Source organism: Oenanthe melanoleuca, chromosome 1A, assembly GCF_029582105.1.
Source record: "Oenanthe melanoleuca isolate GR-GAL-2019-014 chromosome 1A, OMel1.0, whole genome shotgun sequence".
In the NCBI taxonomy this organism is placed as follows: domain Eukaryota; kingdom Metazoa; phylum Chordata; class Aves; order Passeriformes; family Muscicapidae; genus Oenanthe; species Oenanthe melanoleuca.
Window position 1 is genome coordinate 55,842,687 of NC_079334.1, and position 21,446 is coordinate 55,864,132.

At 36.4% G+C, this 21,446-nt stretch overlaps 1 protein-coding gene across 4 annotated transcripts in view; it reads right to left on the reverse strand.

Annotated features, from left to right (window-relative positions):
• The window catches only part of SLC2A13 (solute carrier family 2 member 13), a 153,172-nt gene that overhangs the window by 61,933 nt on the left and 69,793 nt on the right, over window positions 1–21,446 (reverse strand). The window lies entirely within an intron of this gene.

Genomic DNA, 21,446 nt, shown 5'->3' on the forward strand with positions numbered 1-21,446 from the left:
GTAGTTGCACAGCAAACTTGAGCATGTGCAGCATAAATATTAATTCAGCAATGTCTGCTTGTATTACACTTCTTTTTTTTTTGCTGCCCTTTGTCCCATCTGTTCTAGCAGAGAAAGGAAAAAGTAATGGCAGACCCAAAAAATTTCTTATGGTGGAATCACCAATGTAGACAGATTTTTTCATTTCATGTTCAGGATGGGTAAAACCACAGGATTTATGTTAGCATATAAATGACAATCAAAAAACCCAAAGGATTTAATTTATGATGTCTGAATGATTAATCCACCTAAATGCAGCACTTTGATAATGCTTTTGAAATTTCCTCTTCAGTTTCAACAGTAAAAATTGTCAGAATATCCTCACTCTTCCCCTCTCACTTACTGAAAATGAATCTGCAAGCATCCCAATTATGCATTTCTGCTTTTCTGCCAAGAAACAAAGCATCAGTCTGAATTTTTGATGCTCTAACCTGAGAATTCCATTAGACCTCTTCCTACCCATGCTGCTTCACTCTGTGCTCTTACTATGCTTTGTAGAGACGCTCTGTTTACAGCAGAGGCAAGAACTGGACTATAATTCCCAGTCCAAAAACTTTAATAGAAAAATATATCAGCTGTAAAGACTCAGAATAAGTTTTTAGTACTGCTAGAGAACCACTTGCAGAAGCTGAGCTTCTTTCAGCAATTTTACCTGAGGAAACTGAATTTGCTCATTCCTCCAAGGATTTAGCTTTTAGCTTGCACTTTCTTACTTGTTATGTGAGTGCAAAAATGTTTTGCCAGTGCTATGAAGTTGGTGATTTCTGCACCACTTGATCATTTCTGTGACTATTTGTGCATAAATGATAAGAATAATTATTGTTAAAGCAGCTATGAAACAAACCTCTAGCAGAGGGCTACATTTCTCATGTACTGTGAGAAACATATTCCAGCACAGCCTACACAATGGAGGCAGAGTGATGTGCTGTGAATGTGCTACCTGCTGAAAGGACAAACACACTGCTCTTCCCTTCAATACAAAACATAGTGACTGAGCACCACACCAAAATTGTTACAGCTACATAAAGCACTGCAAAGACTAATGTAATACAGAGCTAAAGGCTAATGTAACAGAGTTAGATTCCCTACAGTGCAGAATAGTAACCTTTTAATCTATGAACCATATGCTGGACAACAGATTTGTTTGATAATCCCTGGAGTGTATTACACTCTATATACTTCTATTCAACAGGGAAATTCCACTCTAAATTTATACAGACCATCTTACAGTGTTATTTAAAAGTTATATATGACTTAACCACATAGCAGAGAGCTTGCTGCCTCCATTTACTGCTAGGTCTTATGTATTTACACATACTTTGCATTTAAAATTCAGGGAAGCTGCTAGAAAATAATATAAAACAAAATTTAAGATAAAGTTGAATGAAAATTTCAACATTAAGTCAATGTTTAGACAGCTAAAAAGATTCTATGCTAGATATTTTTAAGAATGCCTTTTGAAAATATATTTTAATTTCTCTCTGAAATAAATCACTGTTACTTGGAAACACCTAATAAAGGACAGATACAGAACAGTCTTTGTGTTTAACTGCTTCAAGCAAATACTTTCCACATCCACAGTTTTGCTTTGTTACCTCCAGGTAAAGATAGCTTTCAAGTTTATCATTTCCTTGTTGCAACTAATTAAGCTGCCAAGTTTTAAATCCCTGACAGCTTATCCAATTCAGACCAATTATTCTATGTGCAAGGACAGCTTGACTACAGTAAATTTATGTTCTCTCTCCTTCAGAATTCATCACGGGAGCTCAATGCCAAGATGAAAAAAAAAAATTAATCCCAGTTCTATGAAATTGTAACCTGGGAGATGTAATTTAATTTCTTTATATTTGTTTCTTCTCTGCAAAGTTTTACATACTTTTCCACACTTCTCATGAGAAGATTCATATGTGGATAATACTTGAAAACAGCCAGAAAAGAAAAGGCAGACAAAGTAGGTGTTGATCAGTTCTCCTTATGCTCACCACAAGTACACTGTGGAGGTCTTTGCTACAGTTTAGAAATATGTTGGATAGGGGCAAATGTCCAAAAGGGGGAGATGAGGACTCAGGTTATTCTTCAGGGCAATGAAAATGAAATACAGATCTTTCTTTTTAAGTGATAAGAAGCTAAAATTGTCTTTTGCTACCTCTCAGACTCTGATTAAGAAAGTGCTGTCAAGGTCATCTTCCTCTCCATATGAGGAGCCTCTTCTGGAAAGAATGACTGGACAGACTGGCTCTGCTTTGAACATAACATGCAACAATTCTCAACACAGCTTCAGCATTGATGTGTTCAAGTGACAAGCACTTGAAAAATGATTCAAAAGGCTACAGTAACACATCAGCACTAAAGCCTGCACTTGGCAAACACTTATCACAAGAGCAAAGTGAAGAAAATTGAAGGTATTTTCTTAATTAAAGAAATGGAGACAAAGAATAAGGAAGAATAACCACATTTCTTTAGCTGTGTATTAATGCTACAACACAGTGAAAAATTAATCTAATCATAACCACACTATATAATGTGCTTTATACCCACTGATGTATATATTTCCTTACTGGAAATCAATTTAATGTACACAGGGTGCTACAATTCTCAGTCAGGTACAGAACAAAGGGCCTCATTGGGAGTTAAGCAGCATATGCTGCTGAAATAAAGATTTATTGCACACACCTTAGTATGATGAGAAGGCTCTGTGATTTCCTATGTTTATACTTCAATATATCAATGTATATATTCAATATATACATTTACAAAAAACTCAAGATTTAATAGCACTGAAAATAAAAACTTTGATTTGCAGGTAGTCTGCCACATATTATCTAGGAAGTTTCCCTCTCTGAGCTCTAACCTCATTTTAAAACGTGAAAGATCTAATTTCTGATAGTATCAAACATGATGAGAGTATGAACAGGACTACAGTGAAAGGAATAAAGTTAATTAGTCTTTCCAGTAACTTTTTCTTACAACCTCTTGTAACAACATTTTTGCTTATACCTTTACTCATCTTATATTACTCATCTTATTACTCATTGAGCAATGCCACCTATCCTTGAACTAAAGCTGAACTAAAAAAATCAGAACTTTCCAGATAAAAAATTCTCAACACTTTCTTGTTCTATCAAAACCACTTGCTTGTTCAAAGAATATCTGGTTGTTCTACAGCTTGATTTTGCTTTATAAAATCAATGGACTGCATCCTGTTTGTCCCATTTTACTTTCTCTAATTATTCTCCACACTTTAATTAATTTCTCTTTTTGCTTGCACTCCTGTATTCAATAATTTTTAACTGTAATATCTTGAAACAAGAGCTGTTCTAGTCTACATTTCTAGTAGCACTATCTATCTAGCATATCTAGTGCAGCACTATCTGGCTTCTCAAATAAGCCTTTAAAATGCAATAATTACACAAATACATTTTATTAGCCTTGAGGTCAGCTACCACAAAAATGCTCATTAAATGAAACAGCTTTATGTTTTCCTGTATTCATATGTCAATAGTAATGATTGCTGTCAATGGAAATAATGGTCTCCTTTTCTGAAACTTCCTATGATTCAGCTATTCCTGGACTGGGGAAGACAAAAAAGTACACTTTGAAAACATCTCTAACACACTAGTTATTGTATTCTTTTATTTTTGTCTTTTTTTAACAATAGCAAGTATATAAAATACAACATAATGTATACAGAAAGTCAGAGAAGTCAAACATTCAAATTGATGGAATTAGAAAAGAGGAAAAAAGTCCCATCGTTACACTGACTGTGCCACTGCCTTCCTGTGAGACGAATTGTGTTTTACACAGTAGCTGTTTTTATATACATTTTTCAACACTCAACCAGTCTCAGCAGGTAAGAACAAATGGCAACCTATGCAAGGTTTGTTTAGAACAATCTTATGGGTTTTATGTTAATAATGTAGTAAGTAGCAAACAGCATAATGTTGCCTGAGGCAAAGGTAATTCAGCTCTAGTGCATTCAAAAGAGTAATTACTGTACCTGGTTTTGAGTATAATTTTTTTAAAAACCCAGCAAAAATGTATTACTAAAAATACATAGAATAACTTTGATTTTTCCTTCTGGGCTTCGTTTCTTTCTTTAATGATGATCATGATGATGTGTTCAGTGCTTGTAGACTGCAATGCTTGTTAATTCCTTTCAGTTTATATTCACAATTCATCCAGTAGGTTCTACTGAAATGCTTTTCTGATAAATGCCTTTCACTTCTGATTAGACAGGTTACTTGGAAATCAGAATGACATTTTTATTGAGATAAAAGTATAGAACAGTATAGAAACTCAAGTGAGAATATGGATGCATTGGTTAAGGTCTCTAGAGAAAGCCAGTCATCTTGACAGCTTTAACTCAAATCCCACAACTGGGATTTTGCTCTGAAATGTCACACTGAGCAAAAATTTACTTTACAGTTGAGAGTTTCCATGTCAGGTATCTAGAGAACTCAGGGGCATACAAGAATTGTCACTGAAATATTTTAATGAAGTAGCAATTACAGGGCAACAGGCATCAGCTTTCAGACAGCCAAGTCTTCCCAGAGGTCCTTTTAGAAATAGCAACCTTAGCTAAAAACAGCATCTTGACCTGACAGCTCGGTGACAGAAGACAACTGCCACCATGGCATGCACGACAGATGATATACTGCTCCACAAAGAATTCTGCATCAGCCAGTTGAGCACTGTGACTGTGTACCCTCACTGCACTGGCTCTGTTGGTCTCCTAAGGAGGGAGGACTCCAGAAATAACATTGGAATAAAAGCCCTTTTCTTCTCAAAGTGGCCAAGATAAATTAATAGCAGAAGGGCAGGAACAATAAAACTGCTCCTTTTCTCCAAGTGAAGAAAACTCATCACATAAATGAAGTTTCTATGGCACAAAGGAAAGATCTTCTTGCCTGAGGAAATTACAATTAGCAATCCTGAGCAAGATTTCATTTACAAGAGGAGAACCAAAAGGCAAATGGAAGATGGAGATCTACAAAAATATGAAGCAGCAGCAGTTCACTGAGCAGACACACTTGACTGATGAGGCAAGGGAAGAATAAAAAATTTTCTCAAGCATAGCTGTCCATGAATAGACTTTTCCCCTTTTTGAGGGAAAAGTCCTGACTAAAGGTAATTCACCTAAATGCTGGGAGAATGTTTCCACATTTTGCACTATTTTTTTCTGGCCCTATTAACTTCCTCAGATATGACCTAAAATGTTTGGAGCAAATGACATACAAATTTTATAGATAGATAGATAGATAGATAGATAGATAGATAGATAGATAGATAGATAGATAGATAGATAGATAGATAAGCACATATTTAATTTCTTTAACTAATTAATTTACTTATTTAAGAGCTTACAGACGTATTTTATGGACTAGGACCTAGTAATCTAGCTTCTCATCTAGTTTTGTCCCTTTCTCTTTTTTTTAAGGTCAGACAGAGCTAAATTTGTCAGCAGGTGACTGTGAATGAGGAGTAGGATGACACTGCCTTTGTTCTGCTCATTCCCACTCAGAGTAAAGCATCTCTGCACACAGGAAATCTGGGTCTTTTAGTTATCTCTGTATTCCCAGCCATTAAATCTGAATGCTGTTGTTTTGCCATAACCCACATTTTTGTGATTTGGAAGGGTGCACAAGATTTTAAAATGTACAGTCAGATGGATGGCATTGGATTAGTCACACACAAGGTCAGCCAAATAGTGACTGGCTCACAATAAAAAAGTAAGAGTTTAAAAATGTAGCATACAAAATAATCCCACAAAAATTCAATGGTATATTACTATGTGACACAAAGAAACATTTAATAAAATACAATTTTATTTGTTAAATATTTTCTAGGCCAAGATAAGAGGAGTTAACAGACACATCAGCACACTAAAACCCAAAAACTAAAACTATTCATCCAACTTCTTGCTTGTGTTTCTGTCTGGTTTTCTCTCCTGACTGCTGCCTTTGTCTTCACTCTTCTTGGCTTTTTATTGGGGCTTAATTCCTTCCCAGGATCTACTTACTGCATCAAGAACAACATCCAGAATCAACCCAAGCAAGCTGTGTCTAAGAGGGAAACACTGATTTTCTCAAAATTGAAGCTTGTTTGGGGATCCTTTCAAGAGAAGAACAATATGTGCATATGCAGTAGCAAGACTCTCCACACATGCAGATTCACTGTTTCTCCTAATTATTTCTAAGAACATCACATACCTGCAACAATATAATTTCTTTCCATATTTTAATGTGCTGAGAAGTTAACAAAGTTCTTGAAACAAAAGTTCTGTAAAAGTAATCTCTTAAAGCTAAGTTACTGTTTTATTTTCTAGTTCTACAACACACATACTAAATGTGCATTCTTTCCCTTAAGATTTTACCTTTTCCTCTCAGTCTGACTCAAGCCTCAGCCTTGGACTCTCCAAACCTCTCTAGAGCATGCAAAACTCCGTGACCACTGGGGCTTCAGCAGGCCCATGGCTCCTGACCAGGGGAAAGCCTGGCATTCTTTGCAGAAGATAAATATTTCACTGTAAAATACAGCATGCTGCAATATAAAATACAAATATTCTGGGGTTAGAAAGTAAAGTTCTAATAAGTATTGTGCCCTCAAACACCAACACTGACATTGCAAATGACAGACTTTTCTTGAACTGGCACAAAAAGGGTAACATCTAGCCATTTCTCACAAAGAATTTAAAATCTCAGCTTCGTTTATTAAAAATGCTGTCATATATCATCAGCAAAACTCCTTCCTCTCACTGCAATAAATACAAAATATTATCTATGTGGGCTTTTTAATGGAAAGACTACCTCTGTTAGAGAAATGAGACTTTTATGGCCTGTGCAGAAGCTGTTGGCTGTGACATTTGGCAGTGCAAGACTACGACCTTCCTTCTGGAAGAAAAGCCTGGATAAGGACAAAGCAAGCTTTTCATTGGTGGGCATTATGGGGAAAGAGGAGAGGAGAAATCAGATCATTATATTCTACACTGGGATAAAAACAATTACTTAGAAGAGAACTGTCTGCAAAATCACACTGTTGAAAGAAAAACATCACACAGCTTCCTTCCTAAAGGTTGACTGCATCACTGAAATATCTGTCTCTGGCACTGGGAAAGACTCAGTGTGCTAAGTGCTGTTCAGAAACAGAACAATTAAATCACCTCTCCCAAAAAGCCTGCAATATAAACACAAGGCAAAAAACCAAATGGATGCTGACAGATGGGGAGAGATGAGATAATGAGGAAGCACCACTAATCCCTGACTTGAGACCATGTCTCATTGACATCATGAACCTCTACTGCTCATAAAGGTTTTGCTTTGAGAAGAACCATATTTTTATTAAGAACCATATCCAGGAAGAAAACTTGCATTGCAAGGAAAAAGGAAATTAAAGGTTGAGAGCTTACAGCAGATAACACAAGCGAGAGGCCTGGACTGGGGAAATACCAATTGGTACTGGGAAGATTTCTACTACAGAGAAAGGAAACATCAGTTTCCCTGAGTGGTCAATTATACAACTACACAGTGTATCTACCTGTCAGCTCTGTTCTTTACAGAGAACAAGCAAAGTACAAAAACCCCTAAAGCTGATAAGCTCTTCACACCTAGCCCAGTGGCTACAGTAAGCTGTGCTGTCCACAGGGACACCTGGCTGGCAGAAACCTGCATGTTGAAAAAGCCCAAACTCAACATATTGGTCTTAATCAAAATACACTGGAGCAGCCTAGTTCAGGGATCATTGTAGCATCTTCATGTCAGAAAGAAGCAAGCACCATCTCTCACCTTCTCACAGCAATTTTTATTAGGAATACTAAGAGAAGCCAAAAGGATATGTGCTTTGTCCTTGAATGCTGGAGATTTAGGCACCCCTTGAAGGTTAAGACTGCTCTTACTTTAGATGCTGCTGCTGCCTTAGCAGACACAGCAACATTTTCTTCAGACACAAACCTTATGCCAGCTGCCTTTTCATTCAAGTCCTTATCTCAGACTGGCACTCAGGAATCTGAGTGACGTAACAGTCTGCATTTGATGGAAATAACTGTTGAGCTGGGAGTTGTCAGCATTTATTACAGGCATAAAGAGTGCCACATAACAGGAGACAAGAGAAAAACAGAACTTACACGGTTTTGAGAAGAGGCAAAAGTGTATGCTACAAAGGTAGTTTCTAAAGAAGGAATAATGACAGAATATAACTTTTGCTACTCATGGTCTCACATGGGGAGGCATGGAAAAAAACAAAGACAACATATATGAAAAATACATTGAAAAAATCTTAAATAATACTTATCTGGCAGACCTGTCTATGTTGAGTTGCAAAATTCAAAAATTTCACATTTAAAATGTATCAAGTAATAGTATGCACACAGCAAATAACTCTGCCTTGTAGCCCCTCTTTACTGTTCTTCACAGATACCTGAAGATATGTCATGGAAGAAATCTTCCTTAATAGCTGTGTCACAAGAAAATCAAATTAATTACTGCATAATTCACAAAAAAATTAGCTGACTTTGTTGGGCAAGTAGCCTTTATAACTACAATTATTTCAGATGATGCCTTTTGGGTTAGAGACCAGAAGAAGCCTTTCTTAACAGAGCTGGGGAAATCTGATCCCACAGGTAAGGTGGCATCTCCTGAAGCAATGGTCACATTCTTCCAGCCAAGTCAGACTTCAAGCATGATGGACAGAAAACATGGATTTAAAGAACTGCAGGATTAAAACCTGATGGACAGATAAATATTTACTCTGTGCCTTCTCACCACTGGGTCACACACTGTTCAATCTTCTCCAAAAGCTAGTAAGTCTATGCCCTTGATATCAGTCATCACTGTGATCACCCTGATTCCTTCAATGAATACAGTGCCATGCTGCCATCAATGGGTTCCATTTGACTCAGATATACAGTGGTCTCTAAGTGGATCATGGTGTCCAGCCTGAACCTCTTCAGAGCCCTCTGAACCTCCAGCAGGTAATATCCCCACCCAACTTGATGTTGTCTGTGAATTTACTGAGGATACAATTAATCCCCTTATCCACAACAGTTATCAGTTATTAGATTAATAATACATATAAACAATAATTACTTACGCACACAACATAATTAGGTACTTTTATCCTGAAAAGAATTACAAAGCACCTTTTCTTAAAAATCTGGAAAAACACTATAGTTACCTAAGCAGAGGTGGGTAATCTGTTCTGAGGGAAAACCACAGGGCTACAATGAAGCAGCAGCAGATTCTGTGCCATGTGTTGTTCTGCTTTACTGAGAAAGCAACTAAATTTCAGCATTACATTTCCCTCCCACTCCCCCACTTTTGCTCCTCTCTCCTCATAATACCTCTAATTTCACATAGGTGAAGATGTCCCTTACAGAGAGGTTTCTGCCTCTCCATTTCCTTCTACAAATGCAGGTTTTGCTGGTTTTGGAGATCTCTGTGCAGCTCAAACAAGATTATACAGACAGCAATGCACTTTTTCTGAATTTAATGCCAACAGGAGAAAACTGCTTATTTAAAATCTTGCACAAAACCAAACATTCAGAAAACAGCTGATACTTTGAATTTTTGAATAAAGCTGATTGACATGACAAAACAGCCAAGCCATGTCATATTGCTGTACTTAATCATTAATTAGTCTAATGAACACTGAAACCCTACCAGATAGAATGAAGCTGTGACTCAAAGCAGCAGATGTGATTCTGGTCTGAAACCTCTGGGGAGTATCTGTGACAGTGACTGCAGCAGTCAGCCTGAAGAGCAGTGCCACAGAGGAAGAAATTTCTGCCATGGAGGAAGAGATTAGTCCTTGAATGGCAGTTAATTTGTTCCAGACAGAGAATTTTGCTGTTAGGAAAGGAAAATGTCTTTCATGAAACCAGAATAAATCCCCAAATGGGTCCTTCACAGAGAACATCTAGTTTAGAGAGGTGTCATAAACACTAGTTGCTTATAAGCTCTTCATAACTTTATTTAGAGAGAACAAGAAGCATGAAGCCAATGCACAGAACCTAAGACACTTCAAAAAATATAAATTTTAGGTGGTGTATGGCAAATATACTCCAATGCTCCTGTACATGACAGTTTACAGCACAGCAAGCATGGAATCACTGCAAGATTATGTTGTTAGCAAAAGCCAAAATTTGATTTATTGAAAAGATCAGCTTTGATAATGGAAGAGAAGATGAAAGACAGACTGTGGAGCTGCCCAGGCCAATGACAGTCCTACAGCTCTAGCCACTCTGCATGACCCTGCACTCGGAACAGAAGAGACTCAGGGACATCAAGAGCTGTACAGGAGCTGAGCTACAATTTTTTTCCAAGGTAATAGTCCAGATGAGTCTCTTGCCTGAGTTAGAAAAACTCAAAAGTATGAAACTGTATCTCTGTGTGAATACTATTGTAATATACACACACTAATATACACACTACAGGAAGCTAAAATGAGTCACTTAAGGGCAGTAAATTGCAAATCTGAATTAGAATGTGTGCTTAAAGTTTCTTGCAAACATATAGTGCAGGGTTTTAGAGTCATTGTAAGAAGGACTGGAAGCAAGATAACATGTTCTTTGCAGGAATCTACTGGTTTTATTTGTCCCTTGGCTGAGTAAGTTTCAGGAATAGCATTCCCTCAGAAAAACAAAAAAACACAATTTTTTAAAATAGAAAATAGAACAAGCACAGCTTTTAGTGCAACCCGCAAAAGAAAATAAAGTTACACAGTATCATCTTTTTCTTTACACAACGATTTGCTTCAGCATATCCTAACAAGACACAGCAGAAACGAGTGCTCAAGGGTTGTCACAGATGGCCAGTTTTCAAAAGGCAAAATCCTAGACAGGGATCTTATATTCTGCTGAGAAGATGGCAATTGAGCCAACCTCCTAACAATGGGATTAATTTCTTTTTCCAACAGTGCCTTTACAGGACATTTTAAAGCACTGTTCATCCCAACTGTCCATCCAATCTTCCTTCTATACTTCCTTTTCTTAATCTCCCTCCCTAGCATTGCCTAGTCTTCCTCCAACACCTGTCTACAGTACCATATTACACTATTAAAGGAATTAAGATCTCCAAAACTGGACAGAAGTCCACAATCTCAAACTGCCTACCCATATTTACTGCCTGGTTAATGTGCATTTCTGCACTGAGGAGTTTGCAGAGATGGTGGCATCTCTAACATCAGTGTAAGAACAAGTCACTGGAGCTGCTCAAGCATAACTGAAGACATGGCAGAGCAGCAGAATCCTCTTCAGAGATGCTAAAAGAGGAGATGACCAGACCAGAGTTTGCAGGGCAGAAGGAATTTGGCAATATGGGTATCTGTTTAAATTATTTTCTAGCTGTTTTAAGTTAACAAATATGATAAATCTATAAATAGTGGAGATCTGACCAGTATCTTGCAGAGCATTTGTTCCAGGTCTCAGTGCAGTCAATTGTGATATCCATATCTATATATAAAAATATATATACATAAGCATAGATAACATATAAACATATGGGGGGAGTTGGTTCCTTTTTGGGTTTTTCTTTCTTTTACTATGATACATCCCAATTCTGTCTCTGTTAAGAATTGTGGCAGTGCTTGTGTTTGTTTACCACAATGTGACAAGAATAATAAAAAACAGGGGTTTGCAGTAAGATAAAAGCATTTAAAACAGGACTACATGCCCTACAATGAGCTAAGCCTCACTAATTTTACTTACTCAAAAGTCTAATAAAGCATATAAGATAGAGAGGACTTCTGTAATACATTTGATAATATTCAAACTATAAATGTATTAACACACATAATTTCTCTATTATATGAAATAGAGAAGAAAGATTACTTGGAATGAGTACATTTTTCCCTTGAGAGCTGTTCTATTTCACTAATAAGTTATTCTCCATTCCTACATGAACCAGAAAAAAATATGAGATGCATCCTGTATTTTATTTCCACTGTAAATTAGTGACATTACAGGCATGTGTCACAATCTGAAACAAAATTTAAACTTGGTTCTCAAATATTAAGATGGTTGAAAAATCTAAAATTCCTGGAATGTGCCATCACTAACAAGCATAATTTACACTTCTCATTCTGATAAGCTTCCCTTTCTTCCCTCATCCCTGTGCAAATGGGACAGAGCTGCTGGCTCTGTAGTGCTAGGATTTCTTTTAGTTTGTATCTCATCTACACCAAATTCATTTGTCATCTGTATTAAATTCTGGTTATGCAGTTACAGTTTTCACATTTTGTTAAGGGCTCAAATGTAGGACAGAGGAGATTTTAAAAGGTAACATTCAAAACTTTGTTTAAAAATAGCCAAATTGATCCAAAGTTTTTGACCACTTTGATGATTGCTCAAAGTAACTGATTCCTTATATGCCAACATGCCCCTTACAGCACCAACATGTCCTTCAGTACTTTCACTGCTTCCCTCTCTCAACCAACATACAGGGGTAAAATAAGCTTTCCTTTAGTAATAGAAGGCTTTAGCTTTTGTCAACCCTTGTTTTCAAGAACCAACTTCAGTACTTTCATTTAAATCTATTATTCAAAGACCTGAAGTTGAAAATATTAAAATTTAACTGCTCCTTTTCTCTTCTCCTTCCCCAGTCTAAAAACATACAATAGAAATGATATAACTGAGGAAGTAAGAAGAGGGAGTAGATTGTCTTAACTGTTTGGTTTCGTTGTGCTTTTTCTCCCCTGGCTTCTAACAGGGCTCTTCCTGTTTCTTCTAAAAAACAAACAAACAAACAAACAAAACAAAACAAAAAAACAAAAACAAAACAAAAACAAACAAACAAAAAAAAACGCCTCTTCCATTCATAACTGACCAAAAGATTCAAGTTTACGCAAGAAAGGGGCTTCCAGCAAGCAGAAGTTTTAACCAGCAGTACAATATATCTCTGTTCCAGTTCTCCCTTGTGAAACATGAAATTTTGCTAATAATAATCTAGTCTCACATTATTTTTCTGTTTTAAAGATGTCTATAAAACTTGCTTTGAGTGAGTGCAGTATACAAGTGACTATTAAAAAGATATAAAATATCACAAATATATTTTATTCTTTCATGAACATGTTTCAAAATCATTCTCTGAATCATTCTTCCACAAACTTGTTAGAACTCTGGAGAAAAATTCCCCAAACATTTTAAGCAGTCATAGGTGAGACTGCTCTCACCTGCAGAGGTTTAGACTCAACTTGCAGCTCCAGCTGTGACATCACCTGGTTTCTGGAAGCTCTCCAGAAAAGAACCAGCTCTCCAAAAGATGAGAACCCAAGTGTAGGTGTTGTTTAGTTCCCCATTCCTGATATCCCCCTCCCTGGACTCTCCTCCTTGCTGGCCTTGCAGACATTATCCTTTCTCACCACACTGAGGAACTAAGAGTCTCATCAGTGATTTCTTATTTTCTTTTGATTTGGTGACTGTGCTCCATATCACACCTCCTGTATGGCCCATTTTCACCACAGCCATCTCTTTGTTTTGCAGACTGCTCCCAATAACAAGGTCTGGATTAACTTTGAGATGCCACCATGTTTTATTTACGGTTCATTTCTGGACTACTTTCATTTATAGCAAATCTTTGCAATGCACATAACCTTTCAACCTTTTTTTTGTGTGTGTGTCTCCAATCTGTGGCACAAGGCATATTGACTAGCCTGTGGCAGCTTAACTCTTATTGACAGACTCCAAAGAATCCAATTTACAGAGCTGGTTCCCATGCCCTTAAAGTAAAGGTGAATAAACAGATCTAAAGGGCACCATATCTCTTACTCTATGTTTGAATGGCATCAGTAAAATATTTCACTGAGGTTGTTCGTGTTGCTGTATCAGGCAGCACCTAACCAGCTGACCTTTTACACTTTAATTTTATGTCTTTTCAAGACTGATTACATTGTGAGCTTTGAATTGTTTCACATTTCTATATTCCCTGTCTTTCACCCAGGAAGAAGATACTTCCTTATTACTATGAATACAGTCCAATATCTGAATAATATGTGCCCTCTAGGTTTTACCAAGGGAGCAAACCTACAACACAAACCAACCCCTACCCTTAGTATTCTATTGTGCTTTATAGAAAAAAAAGAATAAATTGGTGATTGATGGGTATCTGATTTCCTGATAGGTCTCAAAATAAATGCTAGAGACAACAAAAAATGTACAGTTCAACAGAATGATGCATATTAAACATTAACAGTTGCATTAAAAAAGGAATTTTTTCAAGATGATTAGAAATGTTTAACAGAAAAAAAAATGTTGAGACCATACTGTGCTCAAGGAGCTGTTTAGGCAAATAATACATTAAAGAAAGCAGAGTGCTATTTAGGGAACTTCCTCCAGCAATCATTCATTAATGATTTAAAAACAGCATCACTGCTCTGACTTCATTTCATTACTTGGCTTTACATATGAACAAGCTGAATGAGATGCATTTATCTCACTTAAGAGCTACTCTGTGTATGTACTACATGTAAGGCAAAGACATTTTCACACAATTTCTCCTGAATGGCCCTGCTGTGAAATTAATACTGGAATGGTGACCTGAAAGCCATTACTAAGGCAACAGATAGAAATCAAACAGTGTTATGACTTCACTAGAGGCAAAAGGGAGAGTAGAAATCAAAAGCAGAAAAACGTGGAAAAAATTCTAATAAATACACAAATCCTTCAATAACATCAAAAGAAATGTTAGAAAATATGGGTTTGAATATATTTCTTCTTTAAATAAATACTTTGTTTTTAAGTTACCTTCAAAGTGTCAGTATTTCTTTAAATATGCTTTCACAGCCTGAACAACTATAGGAACAGATATTATCACTTACCATTAAGAAAATCACAGTAAGGTAAAGCAAAATAAAACAAAGAGTACAATCAGCAGGACTGTGAGTTGATTTCCAATGTTTTAATACAAATGTCCAACCTTCTGACTGGCTTTCCAGAGATTTCACTCACGAAAAACTGGGGGGAAAATTGTGCACTTGTGCACATAGTCCCTGCTGATCAGGCTACATTAGAAAAAAAACACATGCCAAGTAAGAAGATAGATAACAGGATGTTATAAAAATAAGCATTGGTTTCCAAATGAAGATATTACAAGCCCTTGTATTTGTAACAGTCAACACAAAATTTACAAGGAATTTACTTCTGTGAAAGCATTACACTGAAAAATGTCAATTTATTAAAGGCATTTAACTTAGGGTTTTGTTGAAGATTGAATTATTTTTGAATTGAAGTGTCAGTTGATACTCAGATCCTTTTAAATATACCTGCAACATTTTAAAAACAATTAACCAAATCATCAGTAGATGGATCCAGGCTGTGACAAATCATTTGCAGCTGTTGCACCATGAGGTTTACTTTTATTCATGCTATTCCATTCTTTAGTATACATTCTTCTAACTAGTAACCCAGGATAGAACTGAAAAAAGACAGTAAAGAAGAAAAATATTTCATATGGTCATTCTTCAACTCATTTATTTAAAGGTCCAGATTTGAGGAGGAAAAACCCAAACAACACAAAACTCCCACAACAAAGCAGATGTTCAGCACCAGACAAATAAGGAAAAACACTAATATTTACAAGATTTATGAAATAAATAAAAAAATCCAGTGCTTCAAAACAGAATGAGAGCCTATAGTTAAGAGCCCCTTACAATGCCTCACATCAGCGTCCTGAATCTGCCTCCTGTGCAATTTCAGAAGGTTTTTCATTGTTTATTTTTTAACCTGATGAAAATTATAATGCAAATAAATCCACCTCAATATCATTTAATGTTTGCAGCAGCCTAGGATTATTTAAGTTTGCCTAGTTTTTAGGTGGGGGCTGTGCTTGGTTTTCTACTTTAACAATAAATAGATTATGAGAATTATCAGAAGATTTGAGATATAAAAGTTTCATTTAAAGGTCATTAGCCTTTACTTATAAACTTACATTAATCTACTATTGTATGTTTACTAATTTCCACACCAACCCCCCCCCCCAAGTATGTTATTTCTAATACTCTATTTTAACAGTTTAAGCAATTAGAAACTGATTGCTTCCTACTCCTCTCGAGACACTCAATATAGTACTTCTAAGCACTGAACCATGTTCCAATAATCATTCTAGATTTTACTTTATTTCATCCCATTAGTCCCATTACATAGCATCTTGAAATACTTCCTTGATCTTCCAGTATTCAAGCCTTCAAAACTTTTATATCTGAATTACCTATCCTTTGATCTCCAAGGGTTAAAACGAGGACGTACCTGTAAAAACCATCTTCCAAAAACTCTGGTTAGTTTAATCTACAAGGCAAGCATCTTAAATGGGATGTGTATTTTACAGCTTTAATCTAGTTAGCTACTCCATCATGATTCACTGCTTTGCATCTTTCCTTTTTTCTTTTAAGTGGCATAAAGCTGTGCTTTTCCTTTTCTATTTCAAAAGGATAAGAAGACAAAATGCACAGAGAAATGGCATTAGCAGTGAGAAGCTTCAGCCTGACAGGAATCTTGAAGATTGACATATGGCATTGGCCAAATAACCCAAATCTCAAGTTTTAACTTCTTTGTTTTATGGCAAATTACAAATCTATACTTTTAAACTGACTCAGATAAATTAACTTTTAAACTACCAGGGCAGCACTACAGGAGAAAACAGCTTTGGTTTCTTTTTTTTATTTTTAGTGGAAATTTTCCATAGTGTGGATTTACTGCTAGCAACGCTGACAAACAGGTGACTTGTTTTTAATACAGATGTAGTTTCTTACTTGTATCCTAACTACCCTCTCACAATTATTTCAACTGATAAAGTACAGCCTTTGGAGTCAAATCATTAAACCTCTAAGTTTTTCAGGGTTTTGCAGGCCACCAAATAAGCACACACAAGAATATTTAAGAAAAACACTTCAACCTTAAAAAAATTCTAAAACATGGGAGCTATCTTTAATAAACAGTAAATGATACATAAACTTTAGCATTATAGCTGCCTTAAGAAATGTCCAAGTTTACTGAACTGCCTTCTAGGGTCTACATCCACCTAGGTCACTCAGCCGTGCCATTTGCTGGTAAGTACAAAACCAAAATGAAGGCTTAAGCCTAACTACTGCTCACAATTCTTGCACAGGTGTAGAGCTATATCAGATGCCCAGCTATATGACCCAGCTGTTTTCTCTTCCCTCTCTGTGACTCTGAATACCAGAGTCACAGACTCTGCACTGCTACCTGCCTGTGGAACAAAGAGCTATTTGTTTTTTCTGCTGCAGTGTTCCTCAACCAGCTGAACTTGTGTTGGCTTGTTTGGTTTTAATTAATGGATAAAGCTATTGGCATCCTGTCATCAGCAGACTTACGTTTCAGTCACTTCCTAGCAGACTTACTAAGGCACACTGTCCTTACTAGGAGATATTCCCTTCCCACATCAGCATTTACTACTGACTGAGAGGAAGGAAGAACATCAGAACAAGGTCCAGAGAAACTGTGTTTGGGCTCCTCCCTGACCTGCACTGCCAGGGAGGTGCAGGCAAACAAAGAGGGAATGGAAAGGATCAGCTCTGCCAAGTCACAGCTGCTGTAAATGCTGCCCAGGGTTCTTGCTGAGAGCATGTGATGAAAGGGAATTTCACAGTTCTTGTTAGCCACACAACCAACATCCCAACTCCTCACAAGAACTGCTTCTGCCCAGCCAAATGTTACAGGGCTTGGAAAAAATACTGTTTAAGCCAAGTTGTACACACTAAACCTGTGTCCAAGATGTACAACTTGGTGACCATCAGATGCTTGATGTTGTTTGTTTTTTTTTATAAATATCTTTTATTTTCAATGCACTCTTTACTTTAAAAGAAACAAGCTTAGCTGTGATAATAGTATACTGCCTATGGAAAAGCAATAAATCCACACTATGGAAAATTTCCACTACAAATAAAAAAAGAAACCAAGACTGTTTTCTCCTGTAGTGCTGCCCTGGTAGTTTAAAAGTTAATTTATCTGAGTCAGTTTAAAAGTATAGATTTGTAATTTGCCATAAAACAAAGAAGTTAAAACTTGAAATTTGGGTTATCTGGCCAATGTCATATGTCAATGTTCAAGGTTCCCTCTCAGGTTGAAGCTTCTCAGTGCTGAACACTCAAAACTTTCAAAAAGTCTGAGTCAGAGTTTCATTTTCCTTTTCAAGTACTATGAAACTGATATAGGCAGTTTCCATAAACTCTCATTTAGAATGTTTTACAGTGAGTAATATGAAATTATTTTGCTTATTAACTACAATTTGTTCCTCTCAAAAGCTGTTATAAGTTCATCACATTATTTCTGTATAGCATATACATCAGAGACAGTGTAATGGAAGATTCACCTCACCTAGCATGTTTGACTAGACTAGACTTCTGTTTAGTTGTTCTTCCAAAAATTTCTACAGTCTATATAAAAAGCATCTATGTGCCACTGAAGTATTTTAGATTATGAGTTTGCACATGGTGCGAACATCTTGCAATATGATGGAAGGCTAAATTGGTAAAATGAAGGGTCACTTCTCAAAAAAAAGTTATTGGAAGAATTAATAAAAACCTATTAAAAAATTGATAATGGATTATTATCTGAAAAACAACTGGATGTGCAACATAGAGTTTCTTTTTGTTGATTAAACATCTCCTAAAGCCTAAGAGTAAAATGCAAAATTTAGAAGAAAGATATAAACTGGACAGTTAACCCACAACAAAATACTGAAGGATGAAAACCTAACCAGGAAGCAGCCTTAATGTCATGGAGTCATCACAGAAAATTAGACTTGTCAATTACCAAATCTTCTCAATTATTCTGACAATACTAGAAAGTTTGTATCTGTAAAGAACATTAATGCAATAGTCCCTCCTTTAGTCAGACAAAGCCCAGTTTGGTCTAAGAGTACTCAAGAAAACCTGAGGTGACAAGTTACTGGCCATCCAAAAAAGAATGCCACATTGCAGGCTGCTTGGGAGTTACTGTGCCCAATTTGAATTTAAGTCTAGGGTACAGTAAAGGTACTCTCCTTCAGTAACTGCTGTGCAATTTGGATGACATTTAGCATTGTGTCAGCTTGAGGTTTTGTTTTGTTTGTTGTTGCTGTTTTTTAAAATACAGTATGCTACTTTCTGGATTTTCTTTTAAAATGCACAGCCAGAGAACACAATAGAAACCTATACAACATTAAAAGTCATGCCTGAATACAAATCACAAGAAAAATGTGAATCATCATTCTTTCCAGTAAAAACTCAATTTACAGATCTCAGCAACTATTTTCCAATATTCAAAACAACCACCAATGTTCTAGGAAAACCTCATTTCAACGACCAGCTTATTAATTATAAATCTGTCATAACCTGTAAATATATTCAGTCATTAATTATTAATCTCTGTATGGCTGCTGATGCTGAAAGAGTGGAGAGGGTTGCTATTGCCTGTGTGGTAATTCACAAAAGAAGGTATTTATTCAATGATCCTTAAAAAATGAAAAGTTTATCTGCAGTCAGGTATGTCAGATACCATCCTATCTTCCCAATTCACTATTTCATTTCAAAGAAACTAAAAAACTAGAATTTAAAGACAAGTTTCTGAGTCTTGCCTTTCACCACCCTTTGGGGATTCAGCTGCACATTAAGCAGAAGCTCCAAGTCGGTTCTGAGGCTACAGCGAGGTGCTCGCAGGGTCCAGCTCTGCAACTGCACAACAGACCTGGTGATTAAACCTGCCAGGAAATGTGTTTACATTAAACTCCTCTCTGGTCTCTATTAAAATCCAGAAATACCCTGACTTCTTTCCCAGTCCCACCCCTGTTTTCTTTCATTCTCTGATTCACATTCAGTACAATATTTTTTCACTTTGTGTATTAATTGTTCTAATATTCTTATCTTGAAACCCTAAATTTCCACTTGTTACATAACCTCTTCTTGTCCTCTTTTGTATTTTTCCTCTTTTATCCAGCTTCTTTCTCCTCTCTCATTATTCTGAGCATTTTTTCCTTCTCCATATAGTATTTTATTCCCCTCCCTATTTCTTGCCAGCTGAAAAAAGATGCCTCTTTTATCATCCTTTTTTTTGGGTCTTTTGTTTGCTTGCATAAATTGAAAAAGCAACACAGTTAGAGCTCAAAAGCATCTGAGGACCAAAGCCAAACTCTAATCCATTTTCTATGTGGATTCACTTAACTTTTAGGAGATGCACAGATATCTCAAAAATAAAAAAACATTTTATTAAATAGGAATAGCAGATCATATGCACCTGCAAATAGCTTAGCAAAAATGCTGAAGGCCATATGCTCTCCCTGTTGACACATTATACCACTTTCCTATTGCAGAAAGCTTTTCTAACACAATGTGGAAAGATAATGGCAAATTACAAAATTAGCACCACATCAAACTTACTGTTTCAACCGCAGAACAAAGTTTTGTCTGCCTTTCAAGTCCACTGAAAGTATTGTGAGAGTAAGATAATCAAGATGATACAGCTGTCTCTTCAATCTTATCTCAGATTTATAGTCTTGAGGGCACAGGCAGTCTTTGGGAAAGACAACAAAGCTCTCCAAGAGCAGCAGAATCTCCAGCGCAGGTCAAAGCACCTGCAAGCAATTCTGACAAGACAATACTGAACTCCCTCCAATTACAGCTAAATTACTGCCTAGTATTCAAGATAACTTGGGATTTTTTCCAAAAAAAAAAATCTTTCTTCCCCATGGTTTGGAGTTTTTTTTACTGCCACAAGGCTGCACATTACCAGAAATGTTTCCAGAAGTCCTAGTTCTGCAGGAACATGAGCAGAGAGATAAAAAAACATCCATTGATGGCTTTCACTACACAATGTGAAACAGTTCAAATCCTTCAACTCTCCTCTTCCTCCCACTCCCCAAAAATGGAACTTCTTCCTTTCTTTAACTTTTTTTTTTTAATAAGAAACTGATAGGTAAAATTAATTTCATGTGTACCTCTTCCCCCAAGTTTTAACTATGGGCAACTTCGGGCTTGGAAATATCTTAACATCATTGATTTAACCAAATTCTGAGTTATATTACTATCAAAAAGCTAATAACTACCCTGAAATACAACTTCCCTCATAAAGCCTTTCTCAGAATTGGGCTCCAAGCTTGAAACAATGAGCTTCTGTTTTTGAGATGAGAAAACACTAGAATGATAAGAAACTGAGAAGTTAAACCAGAGATGCTTGTCTAAAATTATATTAATTTAACGGGTCAGTTAAGCTGGCAAAACCCAGGACAAAAAGGAAACATTTGTTCTGCATCAGGCACTCCATTAGATAGCAGTGATACCCTTGTTCTTAGGGGGAAAAAAGGAATCAAAGCAGTAGGTCACTGAGCTTTATTCTTTTGCTGACTAAATTTATCATGCTAGAATTTGTTCCTGTGACAGTCACAATCTCCTTAGCCTATTTTTACATTTTGCTCCTCTTTTAGATCCAC